Source organism: Macrosteles quadrilineatus, unplaced genomic scaffold (genome assembly GCF_028750875.1).
Source record: "Macrosteles quadrilineatus isolate MER2022 unplaced genomic scaffold, UCM_ALF_1.0 Scaffold_5__1_contigs__length_97177068, whole genome shotgun sequence".
Lineage (NCBI taxonomy): Eukaryota > Metazoa > Arthropoda > Insecta > Hemiptera > Cicadellidae > Macrosteles > Macrosteles quadrilineatus.
The window spans coordinates 18935332-18943866 of record NW_026542598.1 but is presented as its reverse complement, the minus strand read 5'-3'; the positions used below and the strand labels follow the sequence as shown (position 1 = coordinate 18943866).

The 8535-nt window shown below is 32.1% G+C and overlaps 1 protein-coding gene across 3 annotated transcripts in view; it reads left to right on the top strand.

The window, feature by feature from the left end:
- Window positions 1-498: 498 nt before the first annotated feature.
- Window positions 499-8535, top strand: part of LOC128994085 (GATA-binding factor C-like) — a 106048-nt gene continuing 98011 nt past the window's right edge. For all 3 annotated transcript variants that reach the window (XM_054418329.1, XM_054418330.1, XM_054418328.1), the window contains exon 1: window positions 499-721. The gene's annotated coding sequence lies outside the window, so the exon portion shown is untranslated. The remainder of the gene's footprint in view (window positions 722-8535) is intronic.

Below are 8535 nucleotides of genomic sequence, written 5' to 3'. Positions count from 1 at the left end.
TAAGGTTTCTAACGACAGCCAACAATTGTTTTAAACATACGAAAATTACTCAATCTCATTCAGATTCTAATTCTTAATTTCAATAAACTTACAACAGGAATACAATTTGCTGAAACCTGTGTCCAAATTCGGAAAACAAATACAAATCCAAGATAGTCGAATAGCAGTGTCAAAAGATAACAAAGAGTAATATAATGAAACCGAAGTTACCCCATTAAATAGCGCAGGTAGGGGTAGGAGGGTTAAACAAGGGTAGGTTTACGGTAGAAACCCCACCAGAATATGGCACATCTCCGGAGCCTGTTTTGTTTTATTCCCGCTTAAACTTAACAAAACAGACACTCCAATCCTACCAATTATTTTTTCCCATCGATTTCAGTTCTTGCTGCGAAGTAGGCGGGGCTTACAGGGGGCGGGGCGAGGGCCGAGCGTCGGCGGAGACGCCCGAACAGGCGGGCCGAGCGGAACGAACGCGAGAATTGTTCAGTTCCACATTACCGATCGGGCCGAACAGTTCGTGCAGCGACTCCGATAGTTTTATCAATGACAGATGTGTTTTGACAGGACGTGTATTCTGTGACAGTGGCGTGTTGTCGGTTCGCGATCGGTTTGACGGTTTGTGACTGTGATTCTACATCGTGGAGACATGTGTAGTGTGTGATCTCAAGTACCTTCCACCGTCCAGATGAGTAGCGTCTGAGGTCTGAACTGTGCATACGAGGTAAAGTTTAACACCGGGGGTGTTGGATACAGTAGTTACCCTAGTGTATAGTTAAGTGTAATTTACACGCTCACCATGTTATACAGACGTTTGTCTATACAGTATACTGTACAATCTTAGAAGTAGGCCTACCGTTCATATCTAACATCACGCGTGTTTTGGGTTGGTACACTTGTAAGGACTAATGTATTGTCAGTATTGTGTAGGACAATTGAGAAGAAAATACACCGATGTTACCATAACCTACAACAGTGTGAACTGTATGTGGACGCAGGCGCGAAATGTCAAATGAAGTGATGGCCGCCGCGCCGTCCAGCGAATACATTTAGTCCACATGGCTAGAGGCTCTGTTCTGTACTACAGTACAGTTAGGGTTATATAGACTATTTATTTGTCAATGTCGTACTAGGCCTAATGGGCGTTTAGGTGAACGTGTAGAGAAAATACGTAACAAAAATGTCCTTAAAGAGGCTATTAAGGACCGGTACAGATACAATATGGTTTTTAATATGTTTACGCACGTTAATGATTCTTCATGAACAACTGTTTAAAGTTGAGACGATGCGTGAATAAAAAAAATGAAGCTTATAGCAATAATATCAAAATATAATTATATACCAAGCGCTTTCCGTAATACGTTAGAACGCTTTTGTCGGAAACGTAAACATTGGGCCGTTCCTTGATAATTCCATAGTATGAAAATTGTAGGCTGACTAAAGCAATTAATTTAAAGTAATAATATCCACGGCAAAGAGTTTGATAATATAGATTCATATCAACGGATACTCAATTTTACAAATGGGGGTGTAGCTGGTTTAGGTTGAAATTTAAATATTTTGACCGATTGCGCTTGTTAAACGATGCTACGAATAGAGTTTATGTGCAAATGACACCTTTTTTCACACTGTAAGCACTGTTATTAAAATTTATTTATTTATTTATTTGACGGTAACAACCATTTACAATAATATGCTAATATGCTAAAAATTCTAACCAAACAATACATATGAAAAATTTGATGGCTAACACATATTTTTACAATAGATATAGCTAATAGTATGTAATGTATGTTATAAAAATAAAAATATGTTTAAAAAATGTTATAAAAATAATATATAACATGTAGAGCGTTGGTCAAACCCGGCGTATTAAAACACAGCACAATATAGTAAACAAAATAATTAAAGAGATATAATTAAAATAATAACTTGACATCATGTAAAGTCTTAATTATGTAAATGCTGCTAAAATTAATATACAGTACTGATATTAAATTAATATTTTTACTTTTATGATATACGCAACTAATATTTAGCCAAAAATTAATGCGAAATATAAAGCTAAAACAAAATACATTATCGTCCAACCGGTAACATATATGACTACAAGATATGAACCAATTTACAATAAATATACAATGATGACTTATTCTCACTTAAATAGTAAATGGAAACTAAATATTTCTTGAAAATGACATGCAATACAACAAAATTCAATTGGGAAGTAACAATATATGTAAAAAATTATACGCGCCATTGCTGTGGCGCTTTTTTCCAATCTTTGTGTTAGAGTGTGTATTTTTCTTAAAATGACAGGGCTAATTTTGGTGTGATCTATTTCCATATACAGTACTGTAGTACATAGCGAATCAATCTCTGTAGTAGGCCTAAATCAATCTCCAATGCTCTTAAAAAATCCCGTCTATACGCATACAAGAAATAAGAGAGGGTCACATGTACACATGGAAAACAAAATTTGTCCATAAAGTTATTGGGAACGTTATATTGTGGAACTGAAATAGGTAATTTTATTTTAGTAGGCTAATAATAATAAATGTAAGAAATAACTTAAGTGGCGAGTATCTAGGATTTAAATCGAATAACGAGATACCGTAGAAGTAAATAAATACCTGGGCACGTATGTACAAACATAAATAAATTTGTGACTAATGTAGTTGAACTTTGTTACATAAGTTGACGTTATTAAATATAAATACATCAGGTCTCCGCCTGTAAGTGACACTATAATATTATATGTAATCATGCGTTACTCAGTTTTTACAATAAATTTAACATTAATACAAATATACGAACGTCGTTAAAGTACTTTAGAAGATTCGTGTTTTAATAACTCAAAACAAATTACTGTAACACAAGTAGCAAATTAGGATAAAGTTTCGCATTTAAATAATATAGTGTACAAACATCATCATGCCTCTAGGTAATTATTATATGTTCCATGCTTTGGAATATATAGCGAACGTCAAAATTAACAACATTAAATTTAACAAGTCTAAGTTGTTATTTATTTAAATCCACTGCGAGCAGCAAATTTACAACTTAATTTATAAGATGGAGATATGTTTACACATGAGTCTTAAAATATAAAATCAACTGAGATTATAATATATACGAGACCAATATGGCTGTATACAAGGAAGCTTGAAATAAATAATATATAATAGAAATTAATATATTTCATACTCATTTGAAAATAAATACATACATTAACAAGCAGAATAAATAAAATGCACTGATCGACATAATAGGCAATTACAATGTAGACATAGATACATTTGACTAATTAAAAAAAAGTTTTCAAAGTTGTTCACTTTATTTAAAGTAGTATGCCTAACGTTTTTATCGGAAATGTTATTTTACCAAATAGGAGCTGAAATTAAAAACTAACTTAATTTAGAGCTGAAACAGTTTGGATGTAAGCCTCTTATATTATTATTACCCGTTTCATTACCAATACCAACAATACCCGATCCGATAAGTTGTGTTTATTTATTTATTTTACATGGCAGATACGATTTTTACAATAAGTACAGTGTACACATCGAATTGATACATTACAGTAGAATACTTGAAAAAGAAGAACAACATTAAACTTTTTACTGATATGTAGAGTACACGCAAACTAAAATTGATCCATTTTGCCTGTCAATGGCAATAGCTGGTATGCTTACAATAAATATACATATGTATAGAACACTTTGATTTTATGTGATAAAAACATAACCAAGTAGCTTGGAAAATATGTGTGAAGAAGAATAACGATTGAAAAAATAGGTAATAATAGCAGCTATTACAAATCAATAACAGTTACAAAATAAATATTTAACATACAATGCCGAAGAATAACTATAAAACTAATAACAGGGGCGTAAACTATGAATAGGGCTCACAAATAATAACAGCTGTGCAATAAATATTTATTTAGAAAGAGAAAAACAATAACAACTTATGGCTTTTGATAATTTATAATCTGTTATAACTGCCTATTTATTTATCATAGATTTATTTAATTTATGGATTTGTTGAAAAAGTTATTGTGAAAAAGTGCATAGTCATTCTGAATGAAACTAATAAGTACTTAAAAATATGCAATTATTTTTAGATTAGCTTGATCTAATAAATAAATATCAATGTTTATACCTTAAATTTAATTAAGACAGTAATTCTTGATTTGGTTTACATTGGAAAAAAATAATTCAGCTGTGAGGTGGGTAACAAAGATAGATATTTTGAACTATAAAAAATAATTATCTGTCTATAAACCCCATATATCCGCGGAATTCATAATAATTTTTCAATATATTAAGTGTATTTTGTAACGCCAAGTAAATAAAAATATTCATATATACTCACTTTAAACATAACATTTTAAGTTCAAACTTTCTATTCTGTGCTCTCTGATTCAAACCACAAGATGTGTATGTAAATTTAAAAAGAAATTTATGAAAGCGTGGCCAACATTAAGAATGCACAAGAAACTGTAATAAATAATTGAAAACTAAATCGAGTAAATCCAATGCCAATGCAAATAAGGTATGTAGATAACTTAAACGCATAGTTAAATTGCATAATGATAACACAGTAAATTGATTTAATCAGTGCAATATTAACTTTAAATTAATATTTATTCTTTTAATGGTTAAAACACCGTTTACCATGATGGATTGGTTTACCGTACTACTAGACCGAAGATGCTAAGAAGCTAATGTAACCGATCAATACATCCAATAATAATTATTAATAAATTATAATTACGAATTCAATCTAAGTAGGTCCATGTTTTTAATTTTCCTCAACCTCACATCTTCTAACAAAGCAAGTGAGTATCTTGTAGTTAATCACGCGCTATGTTGCTATGTTTGTTATGGGTCACTAACGGCGGAATACATTTCCATGTTCAGTGTTATGATGGCGTATGGTTGATATGCTGGGCGGTTCCGTGGCGTATGGCCGTATAACTCAGCTATACGCCGCGTCTCGCATACTCTATACGCTCTACGCTTCACCTCATTACTGTGTTTACGGGTATCATAAAGCTCTAGTTTCAGGATTATTCTTTGACTGGTTGACGTATTTATGTTGTAAGTTGTGCGGACAAAGGGAATGGTCGGGAAGCGACCGTAATTGTAGGAGTTTGAATAATTCAGAAACATATTTCAAATAAAAGTGTATTATCTATTTATTGTCACCAATAAACGCCGTTCACAAAGATCAAAATTTAAACAATAGGTTATAACATAACATAAACCAACAAGTCTTAAATTTTAAATAAGGAACAATGGCTATTTTGAGGTAAATTGAAGTTGAAAATAAAGAAAACAACCCTCCCCCCATAGCAAACAATGTGTACATGGGTAACACATATGTGAAAACTAAAAACAATAATCTAATGAACATGTAAACAACAGAAAGAAAGATATTTACGGTTAAACTTATAGTATAACGCCATTCATGGTAGAATGGTATTAGATTACAAACATATATGTATATACTTTGTGCATTAATGGGTATACAATATAATAGGTATAATAGAGTAAATAACTTGTACTATCCCACATGAAAAATCTTGTTGAAACATCCATGATTGATGAGTTTGTTTTGAGAATATATATATTGGTTTATTATGTTTATATTAGTTTATTTGATAATGATTCTTGCATACCCGTAGAATATAATGTATTTATTCTGTGCGTTTACAAATTTTACTAGCTTCGAAACTGAATGTTAATATTTATGTATGAGAAGCATGTATTGAATAATTCGGTGGAATTATTAAAACACATAGAAGAATAATACATTTTAATTGATGTCCAACAAAACTAATGCAATTTAATTCTCGGTGGTGTTTTCATTTTTTTGTATTTGGAACGAGTAAAAAATTGTATGACGTTGGAAAACATTTAATTTTCAATTTTTGTTATTCAGGAAATAACTTCGTCGAAGAACCGTCGGATATACTGGCGAAATTTTTGGATGGTTCCAGTTGATTCTTTCATGCAAATGATTTAGTTTAACAACAATATGTAGTATAGTAGCATGACGACGTTTTACTTTTTAAAACAGCTGCTTTAATAAACATAATTTGCTCCCCCACAATAACGACGGAGATAACTAATACCTTTTAAATAATATATATCGAACAAAACAAATGGGCAAACCAGATAAATCCATACACGTTTCTTATAATCCTGAAGGAGCTGATAGTGAACTGATGATTCATTCTGATTATATTCTAATCAGAAATGCAAATGAATAAACAAAATTTCCGTGAAAACTCGATAATGTTGCGTCATTGTGGGAACCCCGATATATGTCTACTACTAATAGATATATATCGATAGGTATAACTACTACTAGTAGTAGTTATACCTGTCGACGGGGAACCCCAGCAACGGACGTTAGGCAATGGTTATACGCAAAAGTGATGACATTTACAGTTTACAGCATCTCAGAAAAGGTAACACGAGCGTAAAATACTTTACTGTTAAGAAAACACCATCAACCGATTTTATTCTCAGCTGCATGTAAACGAGTGCAATTTAGCTTTTCCAACCTTAAGAAGTAAAGTAATAAACCTAACACAACTTTTAATTAGAGTAAGAAACGCTATCAATGATTATATAAGTATACATGTGGTAAAATTTCCGTTCCAACCGTACGGAAAAAATACTGTAACACTAGTTCAATTCAATTTTAAAAACACTGCACCAATACGAAACACAAATTAATTAAATACATAATGTAAGCCCCCAACTTTCCGACCGAGTGTCAAAATCGTGTAAAAATTATTCCTAAAACATTTTTTAAAGACACTTCGTATATAAATATACAACTAATAATGTCATTATTTTATATCTTGCAGTAACGTTTTTGTAACAAAACCCATGCAATGTTCATAATTGTAACAAAAAGAATATTCATAATTATGTAAACATGTTACATTATAATGTGCATTACCAAAATATTAAACAAGCTTTGTTATACGTTTACGACAATACAACATTAATACTATTGTAGAGTTAAACTATGCTATCTGTGTGTGTGTGTTTATTTATTCTTAGTTTATTATTTATTCAAGTACATTGTTTTTCGGCTTTGTGAAACATCTTATACACAAGAAGGAGAAAAGTAGTTGATCAATGTTGATAGGTACTTTGGAGCCTAAATTTGATGCCGTTACTTTCAAAAATAAGTTGAAAACCCTTAGAAGTATAAACTATTTTCTCGGTTAACATTTCATCGGCACTTACTGCTCGTCCAGGTATTTTCTAAAGTAGTTTCTGTGGCGAACTCTGGATGGCGATTTCCACTCGAAATGGTGATTGAATGTGTAAAAAGAGTAATAAAGCCGAAGTCGGCCCGCCATGTTCTCCGTGTCGATAAATAGTAAGTGACAAAACGGCGGGAATCTGCACGCCAGACACGTCCGTGTGGGAACTGGAGGGAAAACTCAACCCCGACAGAGACAGGCCAGTGGCAGAGATTTATAGATGAGCAATGGTTATATGATAGTCGAACTATAGAAAATACAATCTTTATTTGCCGAACTAATAGAAATCGTTTAGAACTTCAAACGATATGATACATGTATTTCAAATGAAAATAAGCAATATAGTCGGAGGATGAAAATTATAAGCTACCCCGTACAAAATACTTGCATACTTAACAAAACTGAAAATACATTTTGAGGTAAAACCAAATATAATTTTGGCGATATACTAAACATGAAACGGATCTAAAGAGGATAATAGAAAGGGTGACCCTAAATTAATTGAGATCGTCACCACAGGAGCATTAATACATGGGAAATTCTGGCAGCTAACTTAACATAGTTGACTTTTTAGCGAATTCCCCATATAAAGAATATGCTATTACCGTAGTAATCCATATCCCAGAGAAGATTTGCCTTTTTAGTGCCCTAAAAAGACAAGGACACCATCCGTTTAAATGTATATATGCAGTAATAACCATTTTTACCCTATAATACCCCTCCTTAAAACCTTGTTCTTATAATCCGATCATGCTGGTTCTCGAACTTAGATACTTTACTTTATAATTTTCAACGAAATGGCGACCATACAAAGTAGGTATTTTAAGCCAAGTATGAATTATACGTGTGTACCAAATTCCATCAAAATCTGATGATTTTTACTCAAGCCATCGGGTCGTATATGTTGAATTCGCACACTGTGTGTTATGCCATAGATAAAACATACTCCCCCGAAAGAAATATTTCCTAGATAATAAATAAATAATCTGTTAATAAACTGATAATAATAATGTTAAATACAGGGAAGATTTACTTATGCCCCCTTAGAGGCAAAAATACCTCAAGTTTAAATTTATATATACAGCAATAACCAATTTTTACCCCATAAAACCCCTTCTTAAAACATTTTTCTTATAATCCGATGATGCTGGTTTGCGAACTCGTTTTAATATACTTAGATTATATACGTGAATACCCAATTCCATCAAAATGTGTGATTTTCACTCGAGCTATCGTGTCGTATG